Raw genomic sequence first — 11,951 nt, 5'->3', positions numbered from 1 at the left:
TGGGTAGTTGTTAAAACTTAGGCTTTCATGTTAGACCAGACTGGGTTTAAAATTCTGAGTTTTTGCAAATGGTGTGATCTTAAGTAGCTCAAATTTTCTAAATCTCAATTCAATTTCCATGTAAGAGTAAGGATATAATCTACTGACCTCATAATTTTATCCCCCATGTTAAATATACTAGCTGGTAACTGATAGGTACTTAACAAATATTCAATGACTAAAAAAAGTACATTTGATGATGAGGCCAATCAAGTACTTTCCTCATGGGGTAGATAAGAAACGGAAATATGATTATGCTGAGCACAGATCTGGAATATGCACATTAATAACAGTTTTTACTAAGGTGATACATAGTATCACATTCTGGACACTTTTGAGAGTGGCAGTAGATACTAACAATACATAGGGACAAGGGTGTAAACTAGGGGTATCTACACCAAAACAAGGTATGCAGTCACCCTGGCTCTTGTTATCACTAGGCATTATAGAAAACCAAGAGTAGAGGAAAATATATAATTATAGCTCTTCTTTGAAAACACTTGAAATGGATACAGACAGGGCCAGAAAAACAGGGTATAATCTTACAAAAAGTGCCTCAATCTAATTGCCTGAGGCATTAACAAGAAGAAATAGTTGAAAAATAAATCCATTTTCCTGGATCCAAATGTTTACATTTGTTGTTTTGTGTTTCTTTAATCTACCAAATCTAATTACATTAAAAATTATCTTTCCAGATCATTTTCAAATCTTTTACAGTGATTGTTTTCCAGGTTTCCCCTACTCTAGATCCTGTCTTTTCTGGGCAGAAAACCTCACTTTCCAACTTAATAAGAACTTACATATCAGCCTAGACTTCTCAGTCAACACTGTATCTTCTGGAGGAAGGTTGCATTTTTTGTTGCATGTGACTTTTTGCATGTATCACTGGAGGATTATGCTATGAGGACCACACTTTTCCCTCCTCTCTTTCCCTCATCTTTTAGGAAAACAATTCTGAGGTCCCCTCAGATTGCTGACATTCGGATAAGGCAGCATGAAACTGATGAGTTTTCTATCTCCCTATAGAGGTTAAAACTACACACAGAATTTTCTTCTAAAACAGAGAATAGAGTGACTATAATATAATCTAGATTAGAAGTTGAGACTCACGGAGCCAATTATTCAGTCTTAGACTTTTGAGACACTGGGTGGAAAACTACTCAAGAATCTCTTGGCACTTCTCTAGGCTGCACGTATAAATGGTAATTATACTTTTCTATTATGGAGCTCTGGAGAAGGAAATGGCAACACACTCCATTATTCTTGCCTGGAGAGTTCCATGGACAGGGGAACCTGCCAGGCTACAGTCCATGGGGTCGCAAAGAGTCAGACACAACTGAACGACTCACACACACACATTATTGAGCTCTCTACCATCTATTGTGATATGTTACCATCTCAAAGGAATAGCTGACAGTTTAGTTAAAAGGATGGAGTATGTACCACTTTGAGCTTCTCACAGGAATGCAAAAATGCACATTAAATACAAAGTCTAGAGATACAAAGAGGGAAATAAAAGCTGTGATTCATGAACACAGCACCAACAGGATAGGGGTTATGAAGAATACAACTGCAGCCTGTACATGAAAAAAGAAACTGATGCAAGTGATGGAATGGGTTAATTTCTAAGGAAGGGCTGAGTAGATAGATGAGGTAGATTTTTACCACAGGCTTGCAAATGGGCAGTTGTGTAGTCATGGCAACTTAGGTAGAGCTTAAAGTCCAAAATGGTCTGGGCCCTGTTCACCTCTTTGTTATGAGATTGATTACATCAATGGCCCAATTCTTCATCCTTTCCTGTATCCATGACTTTTGGCATGTGATTTTAAGTAACACCCACCACAAGCAGAGAATACTTACAATATCTTGATTCTAAATTTGGCCATGTAACTTGCTTTGGCCAAAAGAATGTTAGTGGTTATGATGCAAACAGATGTCTAAAAAAGTGCTTACATGTTTTGGGTTTTGCTCTTCCTCTTCTCTGATTGTGAGAACATGCCTTGGCTAGGATGTTGAAGGATGAGACACACAGAATAGAGCCAAATTGTCCAGGTGCCCCAGCCAAAGTCAACCTAAGGCAACCATCAGCTAGCTGGTTCACAGACATGTGAATGAGCCAAATCATAAAGAACCCAGCCCAAATCACTAATTCAGACTCAGGAGCAAAATAAATGCTTATTGTTTTAAAACAATGAGTTTTGAGATATTTTATTATACAACATTCATGTGGCAATTGGCACCCCACTCCAGTGCTCTTGCCTGGAAAATCCCATGTATGGAGGAGCCTACAAGGATGCAGTCCATGGGGTTGCTGAGGGTCAGACACGACTGAGAGGTTTCACTTTCACTTTTTACTCTCATGCATTGGAGAAGGAAATGGCAACCCACTTCAGGGTTCTTGCCTGGAGAATCCCAGGGACAGGGGAGCCTGGTGGGCTGCCGTCTATTGGGTCGCACAGCGTCGGACACGACTGAAGCATTTTAGCAGCAGCAGCAGCAGCTAATACTTTCCCCCTTGCTTTCAGTACTCAAACAACATTAGACACACCAATTTAAGAGAATGTGCCATGTACCCCACCACAGGATCCTTGCACATGCCATTCCCACTCTACTTGGAACTGTCTCTTAGGCTTCTCTCCCTCATCCCTTATTAGCCAGTTCCATAATTCAGTACATGTATTCCTCAGTTCTTAGTTCAAATGCAGTTTCTGGTAAGACTTTCTTTCCATCCTGGGGTAAGACAAATTTCTTTATTAGAGATTCAAGTTACATTATGCTAGAACAGTTTTTTTTTTTTCAGATGTTTCTGCTATTAGTTATACTATGATGTTTGTGACATTGATTTTAAGTCTGTCCTCTACACTAGATCAAAAAGCCCAAGAGTTTAGTGAAAACAACTGCTACCTGGGTCTCCACTGTGCCCGAATGCAGTGGCAATACCTAATACAGTGACTAGCACCAGCTTTTACTGAATAAAGAAGTTGTGGCAGATGTACCAGTCCTCCACCTCCGGTTGGTGATGACATTTCACAATTTACATCCGTATCATTCTCCAGAGGAACATCCTTGAATGACAGGAGCTGTCTCATTCAGAAATACCTGTGAGGTACCCCAACCCTTTCCTCCATGGGGAATACAATAACCAAGGATAATGGAGGTATTGAATAGTCCAGCCTGCTCTCCGCTGGATGAAACAACTTCTGTGGTACAATTTATGCTCAAGAGCTCCCAAGGGATGTAGCTTAGGCTAGACAGCCTCCTGCAACTGCATATTTATCTAGTCTCTTATTTTGGACTATGCCTTTCCCCTCATCTCTTTTATGCTTTTCCAAAGAAAAGTGGGTTGCTGTTTTCTTCTGCAGGGGGTCTTCCTGACTCAGGGATCAAACCCACATCCTTAAGTCTCCTGCATTGGCAGGTGGGTTCTTTACTACTAGCATCAGCTGGGAAGCCCTTTTCCAAAGAACTTGATTTTGATAAACTATTTGCAGAAGAATTTTTGTTTCAAGTTCTGCTTCCAATCAAACCAAACTAAAGACATGAGTTCAGGTTGAGAATTTCTCACTTACCCAAGAAACTTTAAACCCTGAAATATTATCCATTGGGATAACTCTTTGGATAGATTAAACTAAGAGCTCATTTTTCTCAAAGGGTCCAGAAATTCACAAATATCTAATAATTTCAGGATTGGTTATAGCCTCCACATTAACTCTTTCAAATTTAAGATTTTAAGTGGGTTATTAAAACGTAGGAGCATACAGCAGTTTTATTTCTTTCTGGAAATGTGGGTTTCCATATTTGTACCACTGCATAATACCGCAATTCTCAACAGAACTGACCAGGTAGAAAGCATGTTTGATATCTGACTACCAGGATTTTCATCTCATCTATAGATGGGGATTGCTGCTTTCAGAAGGTAACCAAAGAAGAGATGATGGTGGCTGCAAAAATACCCATAATGAAGTGTTAAGAGAAAAATGATACAAAGCTGCACATAGTGCAATCCTAAATAGTAAAACAAACAACCAACCAAACAAAACTATCCATCTATTTATCTATCAATGCATTAAAAGATAAATGAAGCATACCAAGATGTAAACAGTAGCAGTACGGTCATGAGATACTTTAATGTATATTTTCTTAATTTCAAAAAACCTTGCAAAAAGCATGACTGAAATTTTTTAAATGGTAAAAACTAAACAAAAAACCCCAAGAAACAACCAAAATGTGCAAATAAGCAAAAAGACAGTAGTAAATCTTTTTAATGCATAAAAGTTGCTCCCAAAGACATAAAATCCCTCACACTGGCATACACATTACATGAACCCATGGTATGATTATCATCTACGGAAAATTTTTCTCAGCTGTTTCTAGCATTTCATTTTCCATCATTTTCCTAAGTTCTGTCAAGTATCAGGGAGTAGTTTAAGCACATCTGGATGATCCACTTCTTGAGTAAGGGGTTTGTCATTATTGGTTCAGACGGTAAAGAATCTACCTGCAATGCAGGATTTCCAGGTTCGATCCCTGGGTCTGGGAGATTCCCTCGAGAAGGAAATGGCAACCCACTCCAGTATTCTTGCTTGGAGAGTTCCAAAGACAGTGGAACCTAGGGACTATAGTCCATGGGGCCGCAAAGAGTCAGACATGACTGAGCGACTAACACTTCCATTTTCACTGTGTTCTCCCAGCAGCTGCCATGTTGCTGGGGAAGAGCAGATGCTAGATAAACATTTGTTTGAATTAAACTTAATTGGCTACGTTTTTCAAGCTCTAATTTTCAAATGACATTTGCTGGGGATGCTGAAGAGGTTTTGTGCTCATGGCACACTTTCAAGTACTAGAATTTTAGATATGCTTCCAAGGACAAAAAGACTCTGTAGACCCTGCAAAATACTAGCCATATTTGCAGCCTGAGCACTTAAGTGATTATACATTTAAACAGCACCTTGGTCCTCTCCAGCACTCTGTTGCTGGTTGGGAAAAACTGTTGAATAGCTCAAACACAGTTTTTACATACTGGGGAGGCAAAGTCTGCCATGTTCCCCTTAACCAATCATGTTTTCTGCAATGCTGGCTTGTCCTTACACTACGCTTCTACCTAAAAAACAAGTTTTTTCTTCACGAAAGTCTTCAACATAGATCCACATACTATTTGACATACATCACTTGAACTTAATGGGGCATAATTTTCAAGCCTTAGAATATTCGACACCCATACTTCAAAGGTTTAAGGGACTCCAAACAACAGAACACTCCTAATATCTCATAACTCATAGTGTAGAAAAAAATAATTCATATGTATTGAACAATATTGGGGGTATACCCATGAAATATATACTAGCTGAGAATCACAAATTATTCCAATCCTAGGCCAAGATTAAATTATCATGTATTCTGTGATATTATAATATAAAGTGAATGAGGAGATCTTAATATGTTATTTAAATAGAGCAGTTTAAAAAAACACTTTTACTTGGATCTGTGTTGACCATATTTTCTTTTCTAATTTGGTCTTTATTCTCCCAACATAGAACATTATTTAAAAGAACAGTATGCTTTACTAATTTTTCACTTAGTGGAGATTGCAAATTTGCATTGCAAATTAAGTCAACACCCCTAACAAAAGACTGTATATAAAAATGAATTTATATCTTTTTGACTTGAACACATTCATCTACTAAGCATAATCTACTCCAGTTTCAATTGATACAGCATTTCTGGTATCAATTTTATTTTTTAGTTTTTGAATTTTTAAAAATTTTATTTATTTTTTTCTGTGCTCGCCTTTTTTTTCTTTTTAAGTAAAATAAAGTAAAATTTTAAAAAAGAAAAAAGAAAACTTTATTTTTATTATATCAGTAACCCTTATTTACTATAGCAAATTAGTAAATACAGTTAAGTCAGGTTTTCTCAATCTCAGCCCTATTGATTTGGGCAGAAGGATTTATCCTTGTGGAAGGCTGTCCTGTGTGTGAAGATATTTAGCTGTATTTTCAGAGATACTAGAAGTGAGCTGCATTTTCCCAGTTGTAACAAACAGTCTCAGATATTGCCAGATACCTTTGGGGGAGAAAAACTGTCCCCAGTTGAGAACCAATAAATGAAATTAAAAGAAAACAAAATTAATTTATATCCTTACCATAAATTTTCTATGCACACAGATACAAACGTATGAACAAATTCTTTAAAATATTATCCCATATATTGTTACTATCCTTCTGCAGCATATATTATGAGCACTTTTAAAATTAAACTATAGTTGATTTGCAATATTATATGAGTTTAAGGTGTATGAAATATTCAATGTTTTTATAGATTATAATCCATTTAAAGTTATCATACTGATTCCCTATGCTGTACATTACATTTGTATATCTTATTTATTTTACAAATAGTAATTTGCTTATACATTTTGGATATTAACCCCTATCAGACATATTGTTTGCAAATGTTTTCTCCCATTCCATAGGTTGTCTTTTTCCTTTGCTGGTGGTTATTGTTTTGATCATGGTATGGAATCATTTTTGTACATTATTGAAATTACCTTGCTAATATTTTGTTGATCATTTTTGCATTTATATTCATCTGTTATTACTCTGTAATTTTCTTTTTTTGTTTTGTCTTTGTCTGGTTTTGGCATCAGGGTAACGGTGGCCAGACTGAATGAATCTGGGAGTCTTCTTCCTCTTCAGTTTTTTGGAATAGTGTGATAAGGACCGGTATTAGCTCTTCTTTATGTGTGTGGTAGATTTCCTCTGTGAAGCCATTTGGTCCTGGACTTTGCTGGGAATTTTTTGATTATTGATTCAATTTCAATTGCAGTGATACTCGGGTCATCGAACTGAATTGAACAGTTGCCGTGATAGGTCTCTTCAGATTATCCACTTCTTGATTTAGTTTTAGAAGATTGTATGTTTCTAGGAACTTATCCATGCTTTCTAGATTGTCCAGTTTGTTGGTATATAACTTTGCAGTATTCCCTTATGATTGCTTGTATCTCTGAAATATCAGTTGTAATTTCTCCTCTTTCGTTTCTTTGTGTTTGTGTCTGTATACTTGGGTCATCTTTTTTTCCCCCTAATGATCCTGGCTGAAGGTTCCTCAATTCTGATTATCTTTTCAAAAAATCAGTTCTTGGTTTCATTGATCTTTTCAGCTAGCTTTTTATTGGGGGGGGTGGTTTCCGTTTTATTCCTTTACTCTGATCTTTATTAATTTTTTCCTTTTTCTGATTTTGTGCTTTGTTTGTTCTTCTTTATGTAATTCTGTTAGAAAGTAGGTTGTTTGAGAATTTTTTGTTCTCTTTTTCTTGAGATATGCCTGTATCACTATAAACTTCCAAGAATTGCTTTTGCTATATCCCACAGACTTTTGGATGGTTATGTTTTTATTTGCATTTGTCTTGAGAAGAGTTGACTCACTGGAAAAAGACCCTGATGCTGGGAGGGATTGGGGGTAGGAGGGGAAGGGGACGACAGAGGATGAGATGGCTGGATGGCATCACCGACTCAATGGACATCAGTTTGAGTGTACTCTGGGAATTGGTAATGGACAGGGCGGCCTGGTGCACTGTGATTCATGGGGTTGCAAAGAGTCAGACACGACTGAGAGACTGGACTAACTGACTGACTATTTTCTGATTTTCTTTTTGAGTTCCTCACTGACCCAGGGTTTTTAATTAGCATGCTATTTAGTCTACATGTGTTTGTCTTTATCTTTATTTCTGGAATTGATTTCTCATTTCATGCCTTGATGGTCAGAAATGATATAATTTCTATTCTCTTAAATTTGTTGAAATTTCTTTTATAGCCTAGAAAATGAACTATCCTGGAGAACATACCATGTGCACTTGAAAAGAATGTGTATTCTGATGCTTTTGGTTGAAATGTCCTGTAGGTATCGATTAAGTCCAACTGTTATAATGTGTATCAGGAACACTTTTTCACAAATAAGCCCATATCTACTTCATCATTCTTAATGGTTACATAGTATTCCACCAGTTAACTATATAGTTTATTTGCTCAATTACCTGTACTTAGATTTTGAAGTTATTCCTAATATTTTCACAGACAGTAACATGACAAAAGTACTCACTTAGTTGGCTAAGATATTTTTGGGTGACACTTTCTCTCCCTAAGAATTTTACAGATTTTGTTTCATGTCTAAAAGTTGGTTATAGAGAGAAATATAAGTCCAGTATGATTACTTTTCTCTTGTATATTCTCATTTCCATGTTTAGGCAGTAAAAGATTCTCTGCTCTCAAAGTTGAGAAATTTGGGCTTTAAAATGTAAATTTTTGTTACTGGTATTTCCTGGAGTACACTGTCTTTTCATGGTTGAGGCACAATTGTACATTCTTTTCAATGAGATTTTCTTTTATCAATATCTTTAACTTTCATTTTCAGTTGCTGGTATCCCTTTTTCACTGTCAACAATTTTCCTTATATTGTATTATTCCTGGCTTCGTTATTTTCTCCTAAGTGCTTTAATTTCTTTATTTCCCCCTTTGCATTCATTGTGAATCATACAATCCTTCATTTAAGTCAGTGTTTCAGCTTTTCTCTCCTTTAGTATTTTTTCTTTTGGTATCTGTATTTTAATGATACAAATAACCCACATTTACTATAGTTATGTAAACAAATGCAGCTAAATGAGGGCTTCTCAACTTTGACTCTAATGACATTTGGGCTGGAAAATTCATGAGTGTGGGGTCTCCTGTGTACTGCAATATGTTTAAGATTTATTGAACTTTGTAACTTATTTATTAGTTCTTGAATAGTGTTGTTCTGGTTCTCTACTGGTGTCCTTAGCTTCTTTTTCTCTGTAAGGCATTATGAGCATGCTTTTGTTTATTAACTGAATATTCTTCTTAAGGTTTTCCATATGATGAAGCTCTATCAAGAATTTGTTTCCTTAAAAAACTGGAAATAGAACTGCCTTATGACCCAGTAATCCCACAGCTGAGCATACACACCAAGGAAACCAGAACTGAAAGAGACATGTGTACCCCAATGTTCATCGCAGCACTGTTTATAATAGCCAGGACATGGAAGCAATCTAGATGTCCATCAGCAGATGAATGGATAAGAAAGCTGTGGTACATATACACAATGGAATATTACTCAGCCATTAGAAAGAATACATTTGAATCAGTTCTAATGAGGTGGATGAAACTGGAGCCTATTATACAGAGTGAAGTAAGCCAGAAAGAAAAACATCAATACAGTATACTAACGCATATATATAGAATTTAGAAAGATGGTACCGATAACCCTGTATGCAAGACAGCAAAAGAGACACATGTATAGAACAGTCTTTTGGACTCTGTGGGAGAGGGAGAGAGGAGGATGATTTGGGAGAATGGCACTGAAGCATGTATAATATCATATAAGAAACTAATCACCAGTCCAGGTTCAATGCAGGATACAGGATGCTTGGGGCTGGTGCAATGGGATGACCCAGAGGGATGGTACAGGGAGGGAGGAGGGAGGGAGGTTCAGGATGGGGAACATGTATACACCCGTGGTGGATTCATGTTGATGTATGGCAAAACCAATACAATACTGTAAAGTAATTAGCCTCCAATTAAAATAAATAAATTAAAAAAAAAAGAATTTGTTTTCTCCATCTTGAGTAATATGTTTTATGTTTTTCCAAAAGAGGTCAATTGTCAGTTATGACAGGACAGATATTATGTTCTTCATTTTCTTGCTCATGATCGACACAGTTGATCTCTTTGTTATTGTCTTTGTTATGAAATAGTATGTGCCAATCCTCTTTAGTCACTGCCCACCTAATCAGAGATCAGCTGCCTACCTGTCTGAGACCTACAAGGTGATATTCAACTCCTTTCCTCAGTCTGTGTGCCAGTGGTGAAAATTCTAGGGGAGCAGATGCAAACTGTTCCACTGGGCCAGGGTCATCTTGATGTAATTAGTAGTGTGTACGGTTACCATTCACATTTCCTCAGTGATGGTGAGGAAAAATATCCTTTGGCATCAAATCATTCCTGCTTTTAGCACAGAGCTTCCAGCCATTGTTTCAATCAGATCAAGCCAGTTTTCCCCTCTTTCTGATTCACCTGTTGCCACAGAGCAGTCATTTCCAAACTCTGAAGAGGTAAAATTATGAGCATTAAGAAATATTTTTATATTTGACATTTTCAGTTTTACTGAGATACAACTGAATGCAGCACTGTGTAAATTTAAGGTGTACAGCATAATGATTTTAGTAACATGCATCATGAAATGATTACTCTAAGGAATTTAGTGAATATTTATCATCTCATATAGATACAAAGGAAATAGAAAAAATAGTGCTTCCTTGTGATGAAAATCTTTGAATTCACTCTTTAACAAGTTTCATGTATAACATATACCACAATTAATTATACTAGTTATGTTGTATGTTGTACACTACATTCCTAATATTTATCTTGTGACTGGAAGTTTGTACCTTTTGACTGTCTTCCTCCAATTCCTCCTACCTCTAACCCTTGCCTCTAATAACCACAAATTGAATCTCTTTTTCTATGAATTTGCTTTACTGTTTTTGAAGTATAATTGACTTACAACACTATGTTAAATTCTGGTACACAACATTGTGATTCCATATTTTTAAACATTTCAAAATGAGTATGATGATAAATCTAGGTGTCATCTGTCACCAAACAATGATATTACATAATCATTGACTATATTCATCACATATTTTATTTCATACCTCAGTTCAGTTCAGTTGCTCAGTCGTGTCCGACTCTTCGCGACCCCATGAATCGCAGCACGGCAGGCCTCTCTGTCCATCATCAGCTCCCGGAGTTCACTCAAACTCATGTCCATCGAGTCGGTGATGACATCCAGCCATCTCATCCTCTGTCGTCCCCTTCTCCTCCTGCCCCCAATCCCTCCCAGCCTATGACTCATTTCTTAAAGTTTGTACCTCTTAATCTCCCTCACTTGCTGCTCTCTTCCAATCACCCCATCCCTCTGGCAATCAAGTGTATATATGACTGTTATGTTTGTTTTTTAAATTCCACATATAAATTATACAGTATTTGTCTTTCTTTGCCTGACTTATTTCAATGAGCACAATACTGTCTAGGTCCATCCATGTTGTTGCAAATGGCAGTATTTCATTCTCTTTTAATGGCTGAGTACTATTCCATTGTGTGTGTGTGTGTGTGTGTGTGTGTGTGTGTGTGTGTATAACATCTTTATCTGTTTGTCTACTGATGTGCACATATGCTGCTTCTTTATCTTGGCTACTGTAAATAATGCTGCACTGAATATAAGGGTGCATATATCTTTTTAATTTAGTGTTTAAAAATATCCAGAAGTATATGCTCTAGGAGTGTGGGTTGTGTAGGCCCTTCTGTTATGATAGGGTTGACTACTATGGGCACTCTGATAGGTGTGGCTGCTCCTGACCGAGTTGGCTGCCAACTCCAGCCTAGTGTGAATGCTGCTGGCTACTGGCGGATGATGCCAGGTCACGGCATGGCTGGCTGCATGACTCAGAAGTCCCAATCCTGGTGCTGTCCTGCTCGTGAGTGGAGCCAGGTCTTGGAATGGCTGTCTGCAGATATGTGGATCCTGGAGGTAGTGTTGGCCTGATAGTGGGCATAGCTGGGGCCCAGGAGTTCCAAGTTTGATGACAGCCCTTTCATGAGTGGGCTGGGTTGTGATCTACTCAGCTACAGCGCTGCAGGGATCCTGAAGTTGATGTCATGCCAGTGGTGGTTGGAGCTGGGACCCCACATGGCTAGCTGCTTATCTTGGAGAAGCTCCAGTTGACTGGATAGTGAGGGATATCAGATCTCAGTGCTAATAAGCCAGAGGCAGCATTCCAAAATGCAACTCACACAGCATCAGTGTTTTCATGGTAGAATGAGCTCTTCAAAATGGCAATG

This window comes from Ovis aries, chromosome 19, assembly GCF_016772045.2.
Source record: "Ovis aries strain OAR_USU_Benz2616 breed Rambouillet chromosome 19, ARS-UI_Ramb_v3.0, whole genome shotgun sequence".
Lineage (NCBI taxonomy): Eukaryota > Metazoa > Chordata > Mammalia > Artiodactyla > Bovidae > Ovis > Ovis aries.
Note: the sequence above shows the minus strand (reverse complement) of the source record.